We start from the raw sequence: 24679 nt of genomic DNA on the forward strand, positions 1-24679 counted from the left end.
AATATCTCCAATTTATTTATTCATAACTGACATTTTGGTACAACGAGGAGTAATGCTTTGTTTTGTTTATTACAATTTCTTTATACAAGACATTGTTTCGTTTGCTCTAATTTGTAATGTTTTTTTTAATTACATTATGGAAGGAACTAGGATGTGCAACTTTTCGCTTGTGAAGGTTCAAATGATCATTTGCTTTCTTGCCTCAGCATCTTTTGATTGACGTTCGCAGACTTAACTACAGTGGTGCAATTTTACTGAATACGATACTTTTCTAAAGTAGTACATTGAATGAGATGTGATACGTGCATTTAATGAAGTTTTAAATATTACACCTATGACATGGTCTCTCTTTGTAACAGAAATAATTTGTTTTAGGTACTGTCAAAATCGTAAATAATGTTATATTTCCAAAAATTGTTATCATTTTATGAAGTAGAGAGCATTTGTTTCATTGAGGATGCATGCTAGGTAAACCAAGACTATTGTTAAGATCACACATTTCGGTTGTCCAGCAGTATTAATATACAAAATTTTGAAATTACGTAAGAATCTGGAAGAAATACTACTGATGAATGTTAAGTAAGTTTTTGATAGATTCCATAACATCAGAAATGGCTCGTCTTCATAGACACTTAAGTAGTTGATGCAAAGTATCAATTGGTGTCCAAGTATTGAAGATCAGAAAATAATATTAATGTTTCATTTTGTTTGTGTTGGTGCTTCTCAGTACATAACTAGCAGTTATAGGGATCAGTATAACTTCAATTGTAAATGTGTCATAGGCTTAGCAAAGTACCAGATACAAACATGGAATTACACCAGTTTTTACATCGTGTCCTTTAATAACCAGTGACACTTTCTGCATTATATGAAAACTTTATTAATGAGTATACAATGCCATATAGCACATTTTGTACATCATATGCTTTGCATGCCTCAATTTAATTGACATGCAGACTGTGAATTGAACTGATTGTGCTGATAGTAGATTACAAAGAATTAAAGCACATTGCACTGTTCACTTTTGCACATGACTTAATGCTTAAATACTAATTTCTATTTATGTTATCATCATGGTGCTGTTCATTAGTAGTTGGAACTGCTTAAGTATTATTAATGAGGCTTCTTGTTAAATAACATCTTAATGGCTTTACTTTGTTAGAAGCATTTTGTATTTAGCTGTGGAATCTGATAAAGTATGTGCATTTTAGATATTGGTTTTGCTAGTATGGCCAGAGCTTCTTGTAATTGCTATGAGTACTTTGTTGACATGGAATTTGTAAGCAGTATGTCAGTGCAAGTTTTTAATCATTTTTGAAGCAGTCTTTTTTTGTGAGAACAACAACAATTGTTACAGCTTTTTGGTCCTGTGAATTCTCTTAAAAATTACTCCAGATCACAGAGATTTTTTTCCTTTCATTTCATGGCTCTTTTATTTCTATATTGTGTGTGCTGTGTGTTTTATGTCGTACTTAAAGTTGACTTGATGTATTTTCAATCAATTGACATTATGCTGGATTGAGTTTTTTAGTTATTTCTGTGTTGTTCAATTAGAGACAGAAACTATGAATCTTTTTCATCATAAGCCATATTATTTTGATGTTAATTTAATTTACTTTAACAGACTTTTATTTTGGGCTTGTGCCGTTCTCTATCCTCTTCATCAGTGGATGTTTGTGAAAAAATTTACATATTCTTTATTATTTATGTTATTTTATTTTCATTCATTTGTTTGTAAATATTTTTGGTGTAAATATATATACTTTCCTAAAGTGGCCGTTGACAGTCATTATTATGTTTTATCCCTCACAGAGCTTCTATCTCGTGTTTAGTTGTATTGCTTTAAAATTTTCCTCCTATGTATGGCTCTGAAAAACTTTCTCTAGCTTATGTTCATCAGAAAATTAAAATTTGCAGACAGCTCTGTGTAGTTCATGATTGCAGAATAATAAAAAGAATCACCTCCATTTTCAAACTCGGCTTTTTTTTATATATCCATGTATATCATCAAAATTTATTTTCCATAAATGAAGCCAGGACGTAAAAAGTTCTGAAAGGCAATAGTTTCAATACTGGTATTCCACCTGTAAGTTAATGACTCAGTCACACGGTGCGTTAATTCAGGTTGTAATCGCATACAGTTTTTTGTACCTCTGTTTTTATTTGGAGACTTTTTATTTTATTCATCAGCAATATTCATTAATTACTAAATCGAGTGAATTAAGCTTTTTGTCAGTGTCAATTAGTCTGCTGCAATGGTCCAGCTCACTAAAGATATATAAAGAAATGATTTGTAGAGTGACAGACCGAAAAAAACAAATGTAGCAATGGACCACTTTTATCCATCCATAATAATTTAAGTTGAGCAGTAGCATCCTTTTAGCTTACGAATGTAGAATGTTGAAATTTGTGTGATGCACTTAGAGAAAATCAGTTCATAGTTCAAGTGCCCTTATGCATCACCTGAGGAGAAGCTTGCATAAATGTTAATGTACCAGTTACGGGGGTACATATAGTTCAATGTGACTCTGAGCCACACCGTATCTGTGCATTTATCACATTAAAATTTTTTTAGTGATGGTGAAAGAAGTGATATGTTAGATAAAAATCCTAGGATTAACCAGAGATGAAACCTGGACCTTTAGATCCATAGTCTGATCTTTACCACTGAGTAGTTGAGCCATGCTAATGGACTGATGCATAGATTGTCTTCTGATTAGGGCCCAGTACATGTGTTACACGGGGAGCTGTGCAACAGTGTATTGTGTTGCCCACATTTTGTTTCAAGCAATGTGGTGAGTTGGTGGTTAAAACACCTCTCCACTCCTTCCATTCTCCTCCTCCCTTTGCGTCTCCTCCCTCCTTTCGTCTCTCTCCTACTACAATCTATTCACAATTTTTAAAGATCCCCCCCCCCCCCCCCCTCTCCTCTCTCTCTCTCTCTCTCTCTCTCTCTCTCTCTCTCTCTCTCTCTCTCTCTCTCTCTCTCTCTCTCACACACACACACACACACACACACACACACACAGGATCCAATTTAAAACATTCTGTGTCAAGTCACACATTTAACACACGCGAGACAGATAAAACCTCATTTGTAAAAAAAATGGGATAGGTTCTGATTCCACAGATTCACCTTATCACTGCACGAAAGCAGAGTATTTTAACTAATAGTAAAAGGAGACATGGCTATTGTAGGAAATGAAGGGTCAGGTGTAGCAGCCAAGGAGGTATGTCGCAATGCTCTGTTAGTTCAGTACGCCGTCCCCATGCAAGCTATTGCCTACACACGCGAGACAGATGTCTTGCGTCAATGGGAGGAGCGGCGGCTGAAAGTGAGAGATAATAAGCTGCATTTATTAAAGGCCACAATGCGGCCGTGGCATACCTCCTTTCAGCGATGTTGACGGGACGAGATCCTCCTTACGCATATTCGCATAGGCCACAGCCCTAAGACCCGTTGGCTTCTTGCTCTGATGCTCTGACAAGAGGACCCTCCAGTGTGTGTTGCTTGTGGCATACAGATCACTGTTCAACTCATTTCATTAGATAGTCTTTTATTTTCTGGCCAGGGAGCTGCAGATTTGCCAGTAGATCTACCTTCCATTTTAAGTAACGCTCAAAAGAATATGGTGAGACTTTTAAGGTTTTGTGATTTTCCCAACTTGTTTTCAAAAATTTTACAGAGATGTTTTTAACTTGTTAAAAGAGTGAATGGCTCACCCAAGTTTTTGTTGTGGTCAGCCAGGCATTTCCCAGTGTCTTTCTTTTAGCTCTTCTGTGGTTTTACTTCCGTTTTAATCCCAGGTATAGCACCTTTCACCCTTTCTCAATTGTTGTAAGGTGTGTGAGATAGAGTGGTTATGTGAATGAATGGGAGTGAGTTCACCTCTTCACTGTGTGATAATTTTCATAATTTTATCCACATTTGCTTCTTTTAATATGCGTAAGGACACACAACCTACCCATTGAGCGCCTGTAAACTCCAGACATACACATTAACTAGTAGTACTGTAATTGACAAAAAAATTCATTTCTTTTACATTTTTTAGCATGAGAATAACAAAATTAATTTTGCAAAATATTTTTTCAATATTGACATTTGTTTCATACATAACTCCATTCTCGGAATTAGATATTCCGAAGTTTAGTGTATGCTATTGAGGAAGAAATGACAACATCATCAAAGTCTTTTTGTTTTGCAACTGATGAACGTGGATGATCTTTCAGATGAAGTATGGCATCGCACACATCATCCATAGCCTATCCTCTTTTTGAGATGAGTGAGTACAAGGGTATTTGATCACACTGCATTTGGAGATCATACATGCCAAATTAACAGCAGCTTTTCAGCAGCAGCTTTAAAAATAAGTAGTGCTTACCAAAAGACCATGCATCATCTAGTTATGAATGTGTGGAACATTTTCTTCACCATTTGACATTTGGAACGAGTCTAGGGACATGCAACAGAGTATCAACAAGACAGTAACACTGAGAATGTGTTTTGAAAGAAACTGCACTTTGAATTGGTTTCATTTCCACTATTCAATTGCTTATTGGTCACCAGTGAACCATTTCATGTTTGTAACCATCATCATTATCACCCTACTTTATTTTTTCTTTAGTGAAATACTATTATTCATATTTTAAAACACATTTAACACTCTGTTATACAGCAATTGTTTCTCTAGAATATGTTCATGAAATTTCACCTACAAATACCCACATTCTGAGTGAGGTCGTAATGTTGTTAGCATGCTGTCAGGTGGAGTCGGATTGTTGCCACTATCCAGTCATGCAGATTATTATTCTGAGGTATCTCAAAATAAAGTTTGAAGTGGTCACATCTTCCGTGTGCTCCATCTCCAGCAGCAGCAGGACATTTGCTGTAAGTTTCTTGCTGTTCAGAGATATCAGGACCTGCATGAACGTATACATACAGGGTGATTTTTCCCAGCATGTACAAACTCCAGGGATTTGATAGATAAGAAGACACAGAACAAATAAGGTCTAATGAACTTGCGTCTGGAAATGCATGGTTTCCTTACTAGAGACCATTTATTCAATCATACATTGTTACAGAGTCTGTGGTCTAACACGTACTATACCATGCAGCCACATTTGCAGTATGTGTTGAAAACGGTTTCCATGTACCTCAGCACTTGCATGTATGCACTGCGGCATGCTCCTTCTCAAATGTTCACATCAGCCAGGCTGCATCCGAGCAGTGTCAAAGGCAGCATACACTGCTCCATTGTCTCCGCATCTGGAATGATCTCTGTATACATGGTACTTTTTGAGATGGCCCCATAACCAGGAATCACGATTTCAGATCTGGGCCATTCCGTGCCAAGTGGTCTAATATCGAGAAATGTTCCCACATGACCATCATGGATTTTGATGAAATTTTGTATGAACATTCACACATGTTCTCAATGAACACTGGTAAAGTTTCAGTTTCAGAAATTCAATACTTGCTTTAAAATTTCCCTCCTATGTATGGCTCTGAAAAACTTTCTCTAGCTTATGTTCATCAGAAAATTAAAATTTGCAGACAGCTCTGTGTAGTTCATGATTGCAGAATAATAAAAAGAATCACCTCCATTTTCAGACACTGTTTTTTTTTATATCCATGTATATCATCAAAATTTATTTTCCACAAATGAAGCCAGGATGTAAAAAGTTCTGAAAGGCAATAGTTTCAATACTGCTATTCCACCTGTAAGTTAATGACTCAGTCACACGGTGCGTTAATTCAGGTTGTAATCGCATACAGTTTTTGTACCTCTGTTTTTATTTGGAGACTTTTTATTTTATTCATCAACAATATTCATTAATTACTTGTTTGAAACCATAGCATAGCTTCCAATGGTGCATCCTTGAATTTTCAGCAACTTTGAGATGAGATATCTCTAAGTATTTGCATGAAAGAAATAAAACTTGGCCATCTTATACAACTTTTAGAGCTCTTTAAAGTATAATATTAAGAAAAGGATTTCTGAGCAATTTTCATATAGATAATTTGAAGCAAAGTTGGGCGAAAAAATAGCTGTTTAAAAAAAATGCGAACTTTAGTTTCTTATATCTGCAAAAGTAATTGTGGGATGTACATGAAACTGTGCACACCATAACTCACCAACACAAGGTCTTAGAATATAAAATTTCATTCTCCTATTGCTTTCCATTATTTCACAAATCTAGGGTGAAGTTGACGATTTTTCATAAAATGATAAAAATGGGTATTTTTAGTCAAATTTTTCAAATCAGTGTTTTCTCCAAACTCTTCTAAACTATGGCCATTAGAAAGAGCATATTCTAAACTATCTAGAAAAGGCGATTTGGTTTTGCAATGCAAGCATATAAGGCCCTGAAAAGTAGCATCATCAAAGAGGCGCACTGGAAGTTTGAACACATTTTTCTGGCACTCAAATTATACCTGAAATCTTTTATTTTGCCTTATACATGTTTATTAATGTCTAGGATAAGTGAAATAAGAAGTCCCGAATCACCAGTGGCACTTCTTCCAGCTTGGGAGGCAAAGCCATACACAAGAAATGCTGATAGTTCCGCCTGTTAGGCGACATGGGAGGAAGACGTACCATAATGTACTGATGCAGAGGACTCACTGTCTTGGGGGTCTTGCATACTATCCAACAGTTGACTGCTATGAAAGTTGAAGATACCACTCTGTGTAAAAGTGGCCTCGTCTGTGAATAAGATAGGTTACACAAATCCCAGAATTGTGGTTGCCCAGTGAAGAAACCAGTGACAAAACTCCTCCCGATGTGGAAAGTCTGTTGCTAATAAGCCCTGCACACACTTTAAGTGATAAGGGTAGTAATAATTGTCATGGAGAATGTTCCACACAGGCCATCTGTCTAGTACTGACACAGCAGTTGCCTTCCATAGCGTTAATCACATGTTCATCCAAGTTTGGTGTCCGAACATTTCAGGTAAGTCCTTCATGACTTCCTGCTTCCCAAAACGACTCTGTCTCAGACAAATGGCGAAACACTGAATTCTGTGGCTGTTGTCAGTGGGGATAGGTCTCCTGATACAACATTGCTGCCTGCCACCTGTTGCCATTTGCCTTTCTGAAATACAGTGTGTAAAATGCTGTATCGCATCCACTACAAAGTGAGTCAGAAAGAGAAGTGTATCGGACACCATATTACCAATTACTGTGGCAGGAGAGGACACTAGGGCTTGACGTATGAAGAACAGTGCCACCCTCTACGAGGAAATCATGAATACTGTAACTGTGGCTGCGTGGTACAGCACGTATTAGACTGCAGACTCTATACCAAAGTATGATTTAATAAATGGTCTCTAGCATGGACAGAAGTTCATTGGACCTTTTTTGTTCCGTATCCTCTCATCAATCAATCCGTAGAGTTTGAACACAGAGGAAAAACCCACCCTGTTCATTAGGATAAGATCAAACAATGAAAACTTCTGGTAGGAATATCAACAATGTAGAAAAAGGCAGATTGCAACTTAATCGTAAAAAAGACATGTCAAGTTGCAGACAGGCACAATTAAGACACACAAGCTTTTGGCCACAGCCTTCATCGCACCCCACAAGCACATGACTGCCAACTCCTGCATCTCAAGCCTACTCACTGTAAAGATGGCACATTGAGTTGGAGACAGACACAATGAAAAGACTACAATATAGAATAGTTTTCAGCCAAAGTCTTCTTCAGCAAATAAAATGCACTCAGAAATAAGTGCAAGTCATGCACATGTGACCGCTACCACAGACATCTCAGACCAGAAGCCGACTGTAATGTGAATAGCAATTTGCAGTGGGGTGAGGAAGCATGAAGAACAGCAGAGTCAGGTGGGAGGAAAGAAGTGCAGTATCTTGTGGGGCATGCAGGGACTAAAGACCGCTAGGCGCAATCTCGGGAGGTAGGGTGCGGGGAAAAAAAACTCGGAGCAGAAAAGGAGAGGAGCAGGGAAGAGGGAAGGACAGGCACAGAGGGTTAGGGAATGTGAAAAGGAAGGTGGTGATAGAACGACTGGGTGGAAACTACTGGGTGGAGGATGTGGGGGCAGTATGTTACTGTAGGTTGAGGCCAGGATAGTTTCGGGATCAGAGAATGTGCTGTGAAGATAACAGACTTCATCACATTTCAGAAAAGCTGGTGGTGGAGGAGAGGAGCCAGATGGCCCAGGTTGTGAAGCAACCTTTGAAATTAAACATGTTGTGTTCAGCTGCTTCTAGCCACAGTTTGGCAGTGGTCATTCACCCTGATGGACAACTAGTTGGTAGTCATACCAATGTAAAAGTCTGTGCAATGGTCACTGCTGGGCTGGTATACAACATGGCTCCTGTCACAGGTGGTTCGGGCTCTGATGGGGTAGAATACACCTGTGATAGTCCTGCAGAGGAAGTGCTGAGTGGGTGGATTCCGCAAGTCTTGCGCATGGGGCTTCTACAGGTATATGATTCCTGTGGCAAGACCTTGGGCTTGGGAGAGGCATAGGGATGGATAACTTGTGGAGGTTGGGCGAGTACGTAACACCACTTTAGGAGGGGGGGGGGGGGGGGGGAGATCCTGGGTAGGATGTCAGATAATCAAAGTCCTGACACAGGATGTGGTTCAGCTGTTGCAATCCTGGGTGATGAAGGGGGCATTCTTTTGTAGCTGGCTCTTGTGGATGGTGGAAGGATTGTGGGTGGGAGGGAATGGAACAGGAAATCTGTTTGCAGATCAGGTCCAGGGAGTGGTGTCTGTCTGTGAAGGCCTTGGTGAGATCCAGCATACTGCACAAGGGAGTTCTTGTCACTGTCAACGTTGTATGACAGGGATATTTTGATGTGGAAGGGGTGGCAGCTGTCCAAATGTAGGTGCTGTTGGTGGGTTTAATTTGGACATAGGGGTGGATGGAGCCGTTAGAGAGGAGGAGGAGGTCAGCGTCTAAGAAGATGGCGTGCTGGATTCAGGATGACCAGGTGAAGCAGATAGGAGAGATGATGTTGAGGTTGTGAAGGAATGAGGATAAGCTTTCTTGATCCTCAATCCAGATGATGAAGATATGGTCAATAAGCCTGTACCAGAACAGGGTTTTCGGATTTTAGGAGGCTAGAAAACTGCTCCAGAAGGCCCATAAACAACAACGTAGGGAAAGATAGATTGCTACTTATGATAAAGAAGACACATTAAATTGCAGACAGGCACAGGGTGGTGCCATGTGAGTACCCATGGCTTGTGCTGTGGTTTCATTTGTGTACCTTATCTTCAAAGGAGAAATAGTTGTCTGTTAGGATAAAGTTGGTTAGGTGAATGATGAATGAGGTAGTGCGTTTGGAGTCTGAAGAACATTGTAAAAAGTTGTTTTCAATTTTGACAAGACCATGGGTATGAGGGATGTTGATGTCCAGGGAAGTGGCATTAACAGTGACCTAGGGGGTAAAGAGCTGGGAATGGTGGAAAGCTGGTGAAGGAAGAGGTGTGTGTCTTTGGCATGAGAGGCTAGATTACAGGCTATTGGTTTGAGGTGTTGGTCAATATTTCTAAATATTCATGATGTTTAAAATAAAAGTGCCCCATACAAATAGAAATAAAATTTTATAAACATATACCTGAAAGATAATGCTTATTGAAGAAATTGGCCATGTTACTTGCACTGAAAAACATTCAATACTCTATAAATCAAACATACTCTATACTCTGTAAAGATTCATGGCACTATAGCAGTACTACAGGACAGGCCACACAGGTATCTTTTTTCCAGGTTCCTTTACAAATTCACTACACTTTCCCAGAACCCCTTCTACAAAACAAATCATCTGTTCACCTTCCCTACTATTGATTTTATGTATTTTTCCCATTTTATATTGTTTTGTAACATCTATATTATTGAAGAGCTAACATGGTGCATAGGCACATTCCCAGTTGCCTGTCTCTATCTAACAGCTTGCAGGGGCAACAGTAATATGATTTTTAATAATTGCATAATTATTGTGTGAAGGTAAAATGCTGTCAAAATCTACACAAAAATCTAATGTTGAAGGCTTAACACAGTGAGACAAGAATTCCAAATGATGTTCACCCATTATTTGATAGTGAGGGCACTTGCAACAAACTTTACACACAATTTCAAACCTTTTATTGTAGACAGCCCCCCCCCCCCCACCTCACACACTCACACACACACACACACACACACACACACACACACACACACACACACACACACACACACTCACACACACACATTAAACCACAAAATGATGAAAGATGAAAAGTTCATCGCTTATTTATGGGAGATGGTGTGATAAGTCTGTTAAATTTCCGTGGAAGAATGGAACATTTTTGTTGAGCCTTATAAAGAATTTCAACAATGTATAGCATACAGTTCATTACTGACAGCTGTCTGAATTGGTCAGTGAGTCGACAGTGATTAAAAATGGAGAAAACAGAATTTCATGCTGTTGTTAAACATTTTCATTTGAAGGATTATACTGCTGCACAAATAAAAACAGAATTGTGGACCCTGCACCATCATTAAAGACCATTTGCTTTTGGCTTAATGATTTTTAAATGTGGTTGGACAAGCACCACAGACAATGTATGCTCAGTCCATCCAAATGAGGTCACCAGAAAGGAAACCATGACATGGTAATGCAAGACCGCTGAATAAAAATTCACGAGATTGCTGAGACTTAGGCATCTCCACTGAGCAAGTGCATAATCTCCCTGCTCGGATAATTGGCTATGAATAAACTGTCAGTGAAGTGTACTGCAATTGATCAGAGGTGACCAAAAGCTCAATCGACAGCATTTCACTGGAACGTCTGGCAATGTTTAGTTGCAATCCGCAAGACATTTTGCTCTGGTTTGTGACTGTTGATGAAACGTGGATCCATCATCACACATCAGAGTCAAAACAATGGACAAAGGCTGATAAAAGTGCTCCGAAGAAGACAAAAACCGTTTTCTCATCTGACAAAGTGATGGCCATTGTTTCTTTATATTCCCAAGAAATAAAACTCATAGAGTATTTGGAAAAAGGTGTAACCATAACTGGACCTTATTATGCTTCATTGTTGGATGGTTTGAAACTTGTGTTAACTGAAAAGAGGCCCAGGTCGACAGGCAAAAAAGTGCACTTTCACCAAGATAATGCACCATCCCACGCATCAGCAATAACAATGGCAAAAGTGCATGAATTAGTCTTTGAATTGATTCCTCACCTGCCCTGTTCACCAGATTTAGCCCCAAGCTATTTCTTCCTGTTTCCTAAATTGAAGCTTTGGTTTGCTGAGAAGAAATTTTCATGAACTGAGAAAGTGATAGTTGCAGTCAAGGAGTATTTTGCAGAGTCTAACAGAACCTATTTTTCTGTTGGGATGAATAGGCTGGAGGATCACTAGACCATGTTTATATCTCTCAAAGGAGACTATATCGAGAAGTAAGGTGAGTTGTTTTTTTCATTGTTGGAGCAGTAAACTGCCACATCAGACATTATATTTTAAAGTATTACGTCTTTACTGCTATATTTGCAACACATTTGCATACACTGCCCACATATACCACTGAAAATGCCTGCAAAAGTATACCATTGTACAGCAACAGTATTATGAAAAGGATAGATTGCTATTCACCCTGTAAAGGAGACATCAAGATGCAGACAGGCACCTCGAAAAGGCTGTTGTACATTTGAGCTTTTGGCCAGAAGGGCTTCCTCAGAATTAGAAAAACACACACACAAAATACTACTCTGGCTACTGTGGTCGGACTCAATGTCTCCACTATATGGTAAGTAGCAATCAATCCTTTTCATTATACTGTTACTACTCCATCCTGGATTTGCCATTGTATCATTGTACAACACACAGTTAAGGATGTATAATGTCGTAAACTTTGACATGCATGAAAAATAGCTTTTGCTGGAGATGGGACTGCAAATTAACCAGACTATATACATTTGTTGAGTAATCAGAAGTTTGAAACTATTTTATACATGGGAGTTCAATTGTTTGAAAGACCAGGGCTTTACTGTTCATACAAAAGTATATGGCTGGCCATTAGAACTGCAACCATATGAATATGGTATGTAACAAATGTCAAATTTGCAATAAGCGTACTGCACTCATATATGCAGATGAGTAGCATTTCAGTGGACCTGCACAAATTAGGTAGGCTGTACAGTGCCTACATTCTGTTGGTGTAAGAAAAGATTGTGCAGTACCTTTCTCATTCAAAAATTGCATTTTAATATTGGTTTTCTGCGAGAAAATCCCATGATGTCTTGTGTAAGAAATAGGAAAGCCTACCACCATATGACTGATGAGACTGGTTTATCAAGCGTGATGCTCGTTTTAGAGCAAATGTGGAATTGATCGGTTCAGGAGGGCCATATTAAAGCAGGATCATGACGACCGTGCAGGAGTAGTGCCAGAGAGGACAGACATATTCACTCAGTTGCTCAGGATCCTACAGCCACATCATATACCTCAAGGCAGGAAGTAGGCCCGTTTGTAGTGAGAAAATTGTTTACACTGTCAGTATGACATCTGGAGCAACATGAATTGTCAGCATGCCAACCATCGTTGTGGCTTCCCTGATGTGGTAGCAGGGATGTGCCCCGACAGTGGTGCGTTCGATGATAGCACTGGACACACGAGCAGAACCACATTGTTTTTTCAGATGATTGTCGGCCTATAGCCCTATTCTGTATCGTTTGGTCACTCTGCTGATTGGTTCATTATGTTAGTGCACCGAGCTGTAGAGCTACTGCAACCTAGCCTCCGTGTAATGCCGTAAACTATTTTGTAGCGAGTCAGTGCAGGTACTGAGTTGGACCTTTTGCTGTGTTGCTGCCAATGAATAATAAGTGACCACAGCAGCGGGCATGTTCACCCAATGACTGCACACCTGGCAAGGCACTCCGCAGCACACACAGGGCCACACACTTGATGCGCCCAGCTGACTCAACTTCCCATTATTGTTTCCGGAAAGTGTATTTACAGTGAATAAAATATTATATTAATGGAGTGGAAATGTCAGAAGAAAATGAGAAGGTTAGGATGTTCACACCTGAGGGACACTGAAGTGGCTTCGCGTATTGCCCCTGTGCATCTGTTGTTTGTGTGTGCTATATTTGAAACAAGAGTAGCAACCAGGATGCAGAAAGACACTTCCTTATTGACTGGTTTTGACCACTACATTTGGCTTTCCTGAGACTAACAGCCTGTGTTAAAAATTGTAGCCATTTGGCCATAGCTGAGAGTCTCCGCAGCTTCATCAATGCAACTAGAGATGCTCGAATGACTCCTGGCAGCTGAAATGTTCAACTGATTTAGTCAGTTCAGGACTTGCGAAACAAATGTTCTTTCAGGTGCAATGGGATGGCTGTAGCTTTGTGATGGACTCCTATGTACAGCTGCAGTTCCTCAAGCAAATTACTGGTCACCTCCCAGCTCAACCTGTACCTCGACAAAAATTTGCTCTCGGGCATTTCAGATGGGTTCGCCTTGTCACGCAGATTATGTTGCCAAATTGCATGTCACTGTATTTCCTCAAGCCGCCTTCATCACATTGTTTTCTTCTTAATAGTACCATGTGCACCTTGTCCATTTCCATAATTTGTGGCTGAAATGCATGCATAACAACATTTGTAAACTCACTTTCCACTTGGATGCATCCCAGTGAATCTACAGTAAAATTAAATCACTAAATCCAAAACTAAAAATCACTCAATACTTCTAAAATAGCAAAATATCTCCACAGTCGAAGCACAATTAACTGAACAAACAATTCAGCTGCCACCCCACCATCTCTCGGTAAGTAGATGAACTGTCAGCAGGTGGACCGGTTGTTAACAGGCCTCGGGAATTTACAGAAAATCCACTTTGGCTACCGAACTGGGAATCATGTCACTATGAGGCTAACCTACAGAACCGACTGGTACAGATGATACAGAATGGGGCTGCTGGGCACAGCACCGCAGTGGATATATCTATGTGAGGAGGCTCTGAGGAGAACAGACACTGGCAGATTGCTTTTGCCATTGCCATGCAATCCCAGCAGCTGATGGTGGGTGCACAACTCAGTCACCACCATTTCCCATAGATGATAATTCAGACAGCGGACATTACATTTCTGACATGTTAAGGCCAGTGGCTACACCTTGTCATCCGTGACATTATCTTTCAACAAGATAATGCAAGCTTGAATGTTGCCTCAGCTGCCCTAACCGGATGGTGTTTGACTGCCAGCAAATTCTCCAGATCTCTCACTCATTGGAAACATTTCTTGATTAGCTGGTGAGATACTGGCATGCCCCCACTCGGCAGACTTCTGGTGTGGAATCGGTACCTACCCTTATCTGTCATCTGACTTCAATTTGACTCAATGGCCAGCCAGGTTAGAGCCATTGTTGTTGCCAGTTCTATGAATTAAATTTTGTCTCCTATACTCATCTAATCACCTAGAAATTTAATCGTGTTTTTGTCCCATTATACTGTATTCATACGATAAGCAAAATTTTGAAATTTGCTATCACTCCTGGTGTTGCAATTTTAAAGAACAGCATTATATTTTGGTCCTGCCTGATTCCTGTTCCTGCATCTGTTGACATGTAGAATGAGTTGTCATTCTGTACACTAAGTAGGTGGGGTAACGGCCAGTATTTGCATTATTGGTGATATTTGTTTTACGGATGTTACGCCACGGTCTGAGGCATAATTCTCTGCCTAACATTTCTTCTTCCAGTTCTGGAGACATCATCAGAGCTTCAATGACTCAGAAACCGGTTACAGTCTCAGGCAAGCCAAATTCTGTTGATGTCTCCAGCACTGGAAGACTGAAATGTTAGGTAGAGAATGTGCCTTGCACAGAGGGCTAATGCGCATAGAACAAATATCGTCAGTAACATTGGAAACATTTTTGTTCCAGTACTTCATCAGAAATGACATAGTCTGATTGTGAGGGGTGTTTGAAAGGATTGTGCAAAAATAAAAACTACTTACGTGTTTGGGGTAAACCTTTTTTATTTATGTGTCAAGTCTCCTTTTAGACTTATACGCTTCATCCAAGGCTGTTTTAATTTGTTGATCCCTTCCGAATAATAGGATTTGTCCATGTCTGCAAAATAGCTATTAGTTGCTGCAATCACTTCCTCATTTGAATAAAATCTTTGGCCCACCAGCCATTTTTTCAAATTGGGGAACAAATAGTAGTCTGAGGGAGCCAAGTCTGGAGAATAGAGGGGATGTGAAACGAGTTGGAATCCTGTTTCCATTAATTTTGTGACCACAACTGCTGAGGTGGGTGCTGGTGCATTGTCATGATGGAAAACTACATTTTTGCGGTCCAGTCACCTGCGTTTTTCTTGCAGCTCGGTTTTCAATCAGTCTAATAACAATGAATAATATGTACCTGTAATAGTTTTACCCTATTCCAGATAGTCAATGAGGATTATCCCTTGCGAATCCCAAAAGAAAGCCACTATAAACTTTCTGGCCGAAGAACTGGCCTTCACTTTTTTTGGTGCAGATCCTCCCTTGGTAACCCATTGTTTAGATTGTTGTTTGGTCTCAGGAATATAGTAATGTATCCGTGTTTCATCCACAGTGACGAAACGACACTTAAAGTCCTGCGGATTCTTCCTGAACAGCTGCAAATCATCCTTGCAACTTTTCACACAATTCCATTTTTGGTCAAGAGTGAACAATCGTGGAACCAATTGTGCGGATAGCTTTCTCATGTCCAAATGTTTATGCAAAATATTATGTACCCGTTCATTCGAGATGCCCACAGCACTAGCAATTTCACGCACCTTAACTCTTCTTTCATCTGTCACCATATCATGGATTTTATCAATGGTTTCTGGAGTCATAATCTCCACAGGCTGTGCAGAATCTTTGCCATCACTTGTGCCCATATGGCCACTCCGAAAATTTTGAAACCACTCATAAACTGTTCTAATTGAAGATGCAGAGTCACCGTATTGTTTATCAAGCTTCTCTTTTGACTCCTGAGGCGTTTTGCCTTTCATAAGGTAATGTCTAATCACCACACGAAATTCTTTTTTGTCCATTTTTTGACAATCACTCGACTTTCTTGATTCACAGGAATGCCAAGCACAAAGAAATAGGCCAGTATGGCTGAAACTTGCTGTGCGTTATTACCAAAGGTACTACTAATTAAACATGGCCTCAATACGCGCCAGTGGTGCCATCTCTCGGACTTTGCACGGAATTTTCAAAAGCCTCTCATATCTTAGTATAAAACAATCCCAAATTAAATCACATTTACAATATTTGATCAAAAGTGTCCAGACACCCCACCCCCTCTTCCTCTCATGTAATGCAAAATTGACCACTAGATAACACAAGAAGCACACCGGCCAGTATAAAAGTAGATGGTAAGTATTGTGTTGTCAGCGGCAGCAGAATGGGTCTGTCAGGAGAGCTCAGTGACTTCGAACACGGTCTAGTCGTCGGATGGCACCTGAATAACAAATGTGTCACGGATATTTCAACCTGTGCAATGTTACCTAAGTTGACTATTGATGATGTTATTGTGAAATGAAAACACACAGCTAAACCAAAACCACACAGACCTCACGTACTGACAGACAGGCTCCCTCGAGCACTGCAGAGAGTGGTCGAAAAAAATAGCACATAGTCAGCAGAAGGAATCACTTGTGAGCCTCAGAGTGCTACCAGCAGCTTGTTAGCACGGTGAATGTACACTACTGGCCATTAAAATTGCTACACGACAAAGATGACATGCTAGAGGCGCGAAATTTAACCCACGGGAAGAAGATGCTGTTACATGCAAATGATAAGCTTTTCAGAGCATTCATACGAGGTTGGCGCCGGTGGCGACACCTACAACGTGCTGACATGAGGAAAGTTTCCAACCGATTTCTCATACACAAACAGCAGTTGACTGGCGTTGCCTGGTGAAACGTTGTTGTTATGCCTCGTATAAGGAGGAGAAATGCATACCATCACATTTCCGACTTTGATAAAGGTTGGATTGTAGCCTATCGCAATTGTGGTTAATTGTATTGTGACATTGCTGCTCGCATTGGTCGAGATCCAATTACTGTTAGCAGAATATGGAATTGGTGGGTTCAGGAGGGTCATACGGAACGCCGTGCTGGATCCCAATGGCCTCGTATCACTAGCAGTCGAGATGAAAGCCATCTTATCTGCATGGCTGTAATGGATCGTGCAGCCACGTCCCAATCCCTGAGTCGACAGATGGGGACGTTAGCAAGACAACAACCAGAATGAGATTTTCACTCTGCAGTGGAGTGTGCACTGATATGAAACTTCCTGGCAGATTAAAACTGTGTGCCGGACCGAGACTCGAACTCGGGACCTGTGCCTTTCGCGGGCAAGTGCTCTACCAACTAAGCTCGGTCCGGCACACAGTTTTAATCTGCCAGGAAGTTTCAAGACAACAACCATCTGCACGAACAGTTCGACAACATTTGCAGCAGCACGGACTATCAGCTTGGGGACCGTGGCTGCGGTTACCCTTGACGCTGCATCACAGACAGGAGCGCCTGCGATGGTGTACTCAACGATGAACCTGGATGCAAGAATGGCAAAACATCATTTTTTTGGATGAATCCAGGTTCTGTTAACAGCATCATGATGGTCGCATCCGTGTTTGGCGACATAGTGGTGAACGCACATTGGAAGCGTGTATGCATCATCGCCCTACTGGCGTATCACCCAGTGTGATGGTATGGGGTGCCATTGGTTACGTATCTCAGTCCCCTCTTGTTCTCATTGACAGCACTTTGAACAGTGGACATTACATTTTAGATGTTTTATGACCTGTGGCTCTACCCTTCATTCAATCCCTGCGAAACCCTACATTTCAGCAGGATAATGCACGACCGCATGTTGCAGGTCCTGTACGGGTTTTTCTGGATACAAAAAATGTTCGACTGCTGCCCTGGCAGGCACATTCTCCAGATCTCTCACCAACTGAAAACGTTTGGTCAATGGTGGCCGAGCAACTGGCTCGTCACAACACATCAGTCACTACTCTTGATGAACCTTTTTTTTTTCCACTAAATCACATGGTATCATGTTGAAGCTACGTGGGCAGCTGTACCTGTACATGCCATCCAAGCTCTGTTTGACTTTATGCCCAAGAGTATCAAGGCCGTTATTATGGCCAGAGGTGGTTGTTCAGGGTACTGATTTCTCAGGATCTATGCCGCCAAATTGCGTGAAAATGTAGTCACATGTCAGTTCTAGTATAATATATTTGTCCAATGAATACCCATTTATCATCAGAATTTCTTCTTGGTGTAGCAATTTTAATGGCCAGTAGTGTATGTAGGAAGCCAAAAAGAATGGTGCTACAACAGTTGAGCAGCTCCTCAAAAGCCTCACATTTCTGTACTCAGCGCTAGGTGAAGCTTGAGCTGGTGTAAAGAGCAAGTGTATGAGTGGAAACGAGTGTTTTGGTGTGATGAATCATGCTGTGGTAATCCTATGGAAAGTTTTGGGTTTAGCAAATGCCTGGAGAACATTACCTGCCATTGTGTATAGTGCCAACAGTGAAGTACGGAGGATACGAATTACAGTAAGTGGTTGCCTTTTTGTGGTTAGGATATGGTCCCCTTATCGTACTTAATAAAATGCTAAATGTGGTGGTATATGAATATGTTTTATAGCATTGTGTATCTATACAGTAGAGGAACAGTTTGGAGACTACTATCGATTGTATTGTTATGACGATGCTCCCTGTCGTAAAGCGTCATCTGTGAGGCAGTGGTTTGTGGACAGTAACATTCCTGAAATGAACTGGCCTGCATGAAGTCCCAACCTGATTCCAATCGAACACCTTTGTGATTAGTTAGAATGTCTCTTTCGCACCTGAATCCAATGTCCAACTTCATTACCTTCTCTGGTTTAGGCTTTTGAAGTTAAACGGACTGCCATCCCTCCACAGACATTCAGACACCCGATCGAAAGAGTCCCCGGTCAAATTCGAGCCGTCGTGAAGGCGAAGGAGGGGGACAACCCATATAAATGTCCACTAATGGATGTCCAGTTATTTTTGAGCAGGTAGTGTACATAATGCCATTATTGTTGCTAAAATTTCGCAGTAGGCATGAAAGTGCAGAGCCTTAAGACAGTACATTTGTTTGTTTTCAGTTTATTGTTACACAGTGAAATAAAAATAAATATAGATCTCAAATAAAATTATCACAACAAATCTGTCTCGATACAATGAAGCACAGTATCAAACCTTATTTATTATTTTTTAAGGAAAGTGAAATCTTCCTCCACTAGTGGTATTATCAGTCTAAATCTTCAGAACTGGTCACTCTGGAGTTTTCCATGCAGTTTTCTTTACAGGTGACTACATATGCCCACTGCCTTCCTTAAAAGTCATGTATTCCATTTGCTTTCCCTACTACTGACTGACCAATAAGTCAGTTTGTTTATTAGACAGGGTCTCACATTTGTAAGGATGACAGTTTGAATCTCCATCCCCTTGTCCAGATTTAGGTAGTCTATTTTTTCTCTAAACTGTTTAAGGCAAATGGCGGGATGGTTCTTCTGAAACGTACACAGCTGATTTCCTTATCCAATTTGTGCACATGATCTGTGTCTGAAGACCTCACTGTCAATGAGAGATTAAATCCTAATCTCACTTTCCTTTTACTGCTGATTAATATTACACCAAGTTTTTTCTTCCTTTGACAGGCTCTAGATGATGGAAACTAATCTTGTAGTACGGTGGTAACAGCTGCTTCTACTTTCTTGACGACATTGTTGTGTTTTCTTTACATTTAAACAGAGCTGTCATTCAGTGGATGTGTTGTAGAACATTTGCATTTAAAATCTTGTCGGAAATGTACTGGTCTGATCACCTGAGTGCAAGGTTTATATATAAAACATTTCTGAATTACACTTACATGTGTGTTATCAGTACTGCCATCATTTCACAGCTTTTCAAAAGGTGTGAGTTGTTAACATTCTCACTCTCTGTATTCTTTGCACTTCATTTTTACATGATAAAGTAAAAATGATGATCTTGAATAAAATTGTCACTGAGGAAAATGTACTGTGCTTAAGCATTGCACAGCAAACTTTAACTACTTTTTTTTTTAAGGTAAGTGTAGTTTTCCACCACTAATGATGATGTTCACCTAAATTTCTTCTAAATTGTAATCAAATACACAACACTACATAAATAAAAATTACATTATATGAATGTACACATCCGAAAGAATAGAAATCATACAGAATACATGACATGTAAATTCAAGGTGGAGAGAGGATGAAAGGAAAGGAAAGGGAGGGATCACTGCTCCCAGCTGCATTGGGACATTACACAGAATTGACGGCATCAAAGGAAAATGTGTACCAAACCGGGATTCGAACCCGGGATCTCCTGCTTACTTGGCAGGTGTGGTAACCACTGTGCCATCTGAGACACAGTGCTATCACAACTACACGGACTGTCTCAGCTCTCCACACTCCCATCGAGTGCCACCTGTCCTCAGCCCCTGTCCATATCCTCCGTATTCGCTCTTCTGAGATTCCCAAAGTAGGTCTCACATATTTGTGCATCCACACTGAAGAATTGTCCATGTTTTTCATTTCAGTATCAATAATATCAACAAAATTATGGAAAGGCTAGATTGCTATGCACCATAAGAATGACAAATTGAGTTGTAGACAAGTACAAGGAAGGGATAGCAGAGTATTGGTGAGGGAAGAGGAGAGTGCCATCTGGCAGTGAGTGCAGGGACTAGATGGCATCAGGACAATGGTACCGGGTACAAAATCGGGAGACTGAGGGGAGGGAGAGAAAGGGAAAACAAAGGATAGTGGAAAGGAGGAGAGCAGAGAAGATGAAAAGACCAGTGCATACACTGGCAGAGAGGAGGGAACAATGGAGGCGAGAGGAGGTGACAGGACAGAGAAGGCAGAAACAGATGGGTGAAGGGTGTGGGGGCAACAGGTTACCATAGGCTGATGCCAGGATGATTTTGGGAACAGAGAGTTTATTGTGAGGATAACTCCCATGTGTGCAGTTGAAAGAAGTTGGAGACGGAGTGGAGGATCCAGATGGCCCAGGTTGTGAAGCAGCTGCTGATATCTATTACAGTTTCTGAAAATCAGGGAATTTCAGACATATCAGGGAAATTTGAAAAAAATCTCTGAAAAAATCTTGTTTTTATCTCAGTAGATGAAAGGCTTCGTTTACTGAAGAGTCGTGCATCATCATTGGCTAGGTGCGGCAGAGTACGTGCGCCATTTCCCTACTCCCTCATTACACTGCTGCTCTCCTTCCTACCACTCCCCTCAGCTTGCTGTCAAAGCTGCCACTGTTCCTTGTCATTAGCCTAGCAGCTGCCAAAAAGAGACAGGGACACATGAGAAATGGTTTGTTTGGATCTGATTCTCAAAGACTGCAGTATGGGTGCATGAGTTGTGTTTGAGTGATTGTACGAATTTGCATGTGCTCTTGTTTTCTGAACAAAACTATGGCTGAAAATTTAGTTGTGGGAGCATAATTGCCTTTTCTATGTGCCTGTCTGTTCCTCGGCAATCATCTTGATGGTGGGTTGCCACCTATCCTCATGATTATTGATTCTCAGAGTACTTGAACAAATTATCTGTTGTGTGGATTGATTACTGTGGTCTCATTTCATCCACATGTTGTCTATGGGTAATGAATAGCTGACCACACAAGTGGATTTCAACCGCAAACCCTTTCTGCCAATATCTGTAATGGATCGTGCCTGCTGATCTGAAGCCATTCGGTTCCCACTAATGTGCAGACCCTGCCTGTCGGATCTAGTCTCACCGGTCTCCCTGCAGGCTGGGTCTGTTTGTGTGTGGTGTAAAACAGTAGATTTTCATGGTTTATCCACGGACTCGGGACTGCGGTGCTCGTCAGCACGCCAGAGACCACGGGTGATGGATTTCAGAAATTGCGACTGTCTCATTGCAAGTACATTGTACAGTGTGGCATTTTATAGAAATTTTATTTGTTCTAGTATATTTTGGCACTTCAAAAGTAGTTTATATGTTGGAAAGTATGGACGTTAAGAAGAAGAAAATTGTGTCAGTTGCTAACAGTTTGTACGCTATGTATACATAGACTTCTGGAAAGAAAAATCACAGAACACCTGTAAAATAATATATGTAACCGACAATAATGAACATAGTAGAACCAACATTTTATTGCCGTCACCTACAGTGTTGGTTTACACAATTCTTCCCCACTTTATACACTTCTTTCAAGAGGCCTACTTTTTTCTAAGGTTATTTCTGAAATCAATAAAGGTATTTTAAATCTTTCTTGCGACCCCAGGGAAATCCATATTTTTGTCACCAAATGTGTTTTGTTTTATTGAAATAAAATATCATCAGTGGTCTAAATGCAAAACATATACTATTTGGTTTGTGTTCTCCATCTAAAAACAGTTCTTAGAAAAGATGTTGATGTTAGTACATAAAATTTTTGCTCATATCAGGAAATGTCATGTGTTTGCAAGTTTTTGTTAGATATTTCCCATTTGCACTATTGTTTCATGTTCTGTAGCTGCAAAGACATACTGTTAACTTACGTCATAACTCACTCTTGAGATATCAAAATGTGTCTGGAAAAAATGCTAAAAATTGTCTGGAAATCGGGAAAATATCAAAGAATTTCACTCATGGAAACTTGTGACAACCCTGATTATGTGCAGCTGCATGTTGTGCCACAGGGAGTTGTACTTTGCACATGGTGACAGTTTGGCGGTGGCCTTTCATCCTGGCGCACAGCTGGTTTGTAGCACTAGCAGAGCTGGTATAGGACACGTCTGCTTTCACAGGTGGCCTGGCCTTTGACAGGGTAAGATGAACCTGTGACAGGGCTGGATTGGGGAGTGCTGAGTGAGTAGATTGTGCAGGTCTTGCAACAAATCTTCGACAAGGGAAAGATCCTTGTGTCAAAAAAATGGTTCAAATGGCTCTGAGCACTATGGGACTTAATTGCTGAGATCATCAGTACCCTAGAACTCAGAACTACTTAAACCTAACTAACCCAAGGACATCACACACATCGATGCATGAGGCAGGATTCGAACCTGCGACCGCAGCGGTCGCACGGTTCCAGTCTGTAGCGCCTAGAACTGCTCGGCCACACTGGCCGGCTCTTGTGTCAAGGGGTTAGGATTGGGAGTGGCACGGGAATAGACTAGGGTGTAGGGTGGGCAATGGAACACTACTTTCGGAGTGGTGAGAGAGATCTTGGATAGGATGTTACTCATACCAACCATGATGATAGACAATCAAAGCTCTGACAAAGGATGTGGTTCAATTGTTCCAGTCTGAGATGGTATGGGTGATGAAAGGGGCATTCTGTTGTAGCTGGTTCTTGGATGTGTTGGTGGGAAAACATTTGAAAGTTTGGGTCTGGCTGTGATTCGTGCACAGATAGCGAAAGTGGTTAAAGCAAGAGCTCGTGTAAAGTGGAAATCTGGGTTTGAGCCCTGGTTCAGCAAAAACGTTCACTGTTGTCATTCCAAGATACAGTTGAAGGTGGTTCATATTTGCAACTGCAAATACATTTTCTCTGTGTCATGAAAATGTTCAGAAAATCGCAAATTATCCTACAAAAGCCTGCTTACAAACTTTTGAGAACCAGTATTATGTGAAGAATCTATAGATATTCTTCAGTCTCCTGCATATAGCTCACATAGTGACCAAGAAGGCTAATAACTACAATTAGACTAATTACAGCATGCACAGGGATACTGAAGCTCTCATTCTTCCTTCACTCCATACACAACTGGAGTGGGTAGAAACCCTTAAATGTGCTATTGTGCCAAGTACGCTGTGTCATGCCCTTCTTAGAGGTTTGCAGTGTATCTATATAGATCTGAATAACCTTCGTGGACTGCACAAAGGCATATGACTCCATCAACAGACAGACTCTTGTTAGGAACAGAGGACTTGATTGAACTACACAAGAACTCATAAAAGAAATTCTGACAGACACAAAAGCAAGGGTGAGATTCAGAGGAGCACTGGCAGAAGAAAGGCTAGTGTTAAACAGGGAGATGGATTGTCACCATTGTTGTTCAATATAGCACTGAATGAAGTGATCATCCAGTGGAGAGCAATAAACGAGGAAATGGGAATACCAAAGACCCATGTGGGGGACAAAAGGACAACAGGGCTTAAGTGGACTGCCTAGCCTTTGCAGATGACATAGCAATAGTAAGTGAGATGGAAGAAGATACAAAGACACAACTCGACAACTTAACTAAGGTAGCCAGAAAGATGGGACTGAGGATTGCCTATAACAAGACAAAGACATTAAACACCACTGCAAACTGGGAAACACCGTAAGGCACTGTGCAAATGGTGGACAAATTTAAATACCTCGAAGAATTTATAACAGGAAGAAACAGGAGCAAGGAGGGAATAACAGAGAGGATAAAGAAGATGAGGTAAGCCTTCTGCATGACGAGAGAAATATACAATAAAAAGAATATATCCACAGAGGCAAAGATGAGCCACTACAAGGCAACAGTGAGGAATGCAGTATTATATGCTGCTGAGACGATGACACTAGGAAGAAATGAGGCAGAACAACTAGAGAAAGAAGAGAGAAAAATACTAGGTCCCAAAAGAGGTGGGTAGAGGTGGATGCGAAGACCTAGGGAAGAATTG

The 24679-nt window shown here is 40.7% G+C and overlaps 1 protein-coding gene across 6 annotated transcripts in view; it reads left to right on the forward strand.

The window, feature by feature from the left end:
• LOC126291589 (microtubule-associated protein futsch-like) overlaps positions 1 to 24679 on the forward strand; it is a 263380-nt gene that overhangs the window by 141535 nt on the left and 97166 nt on the right. The window lies entirely within an intron of this gene.

Source organism: Schistocerca gregaria, chromosome 9 (genome assembly GCF_023897955.1).
Source record: "Schistocerca gregaria isolate iqSchGreg1 chromosome 9, iqSchGreg1.2, whole genome shotgun sequence".
NCBI lineage: Eukaryota > Metazoa > Arthropoda > Insecta > Orthoptera > Acrididae > Schistocerca > Schistocerca gregaria.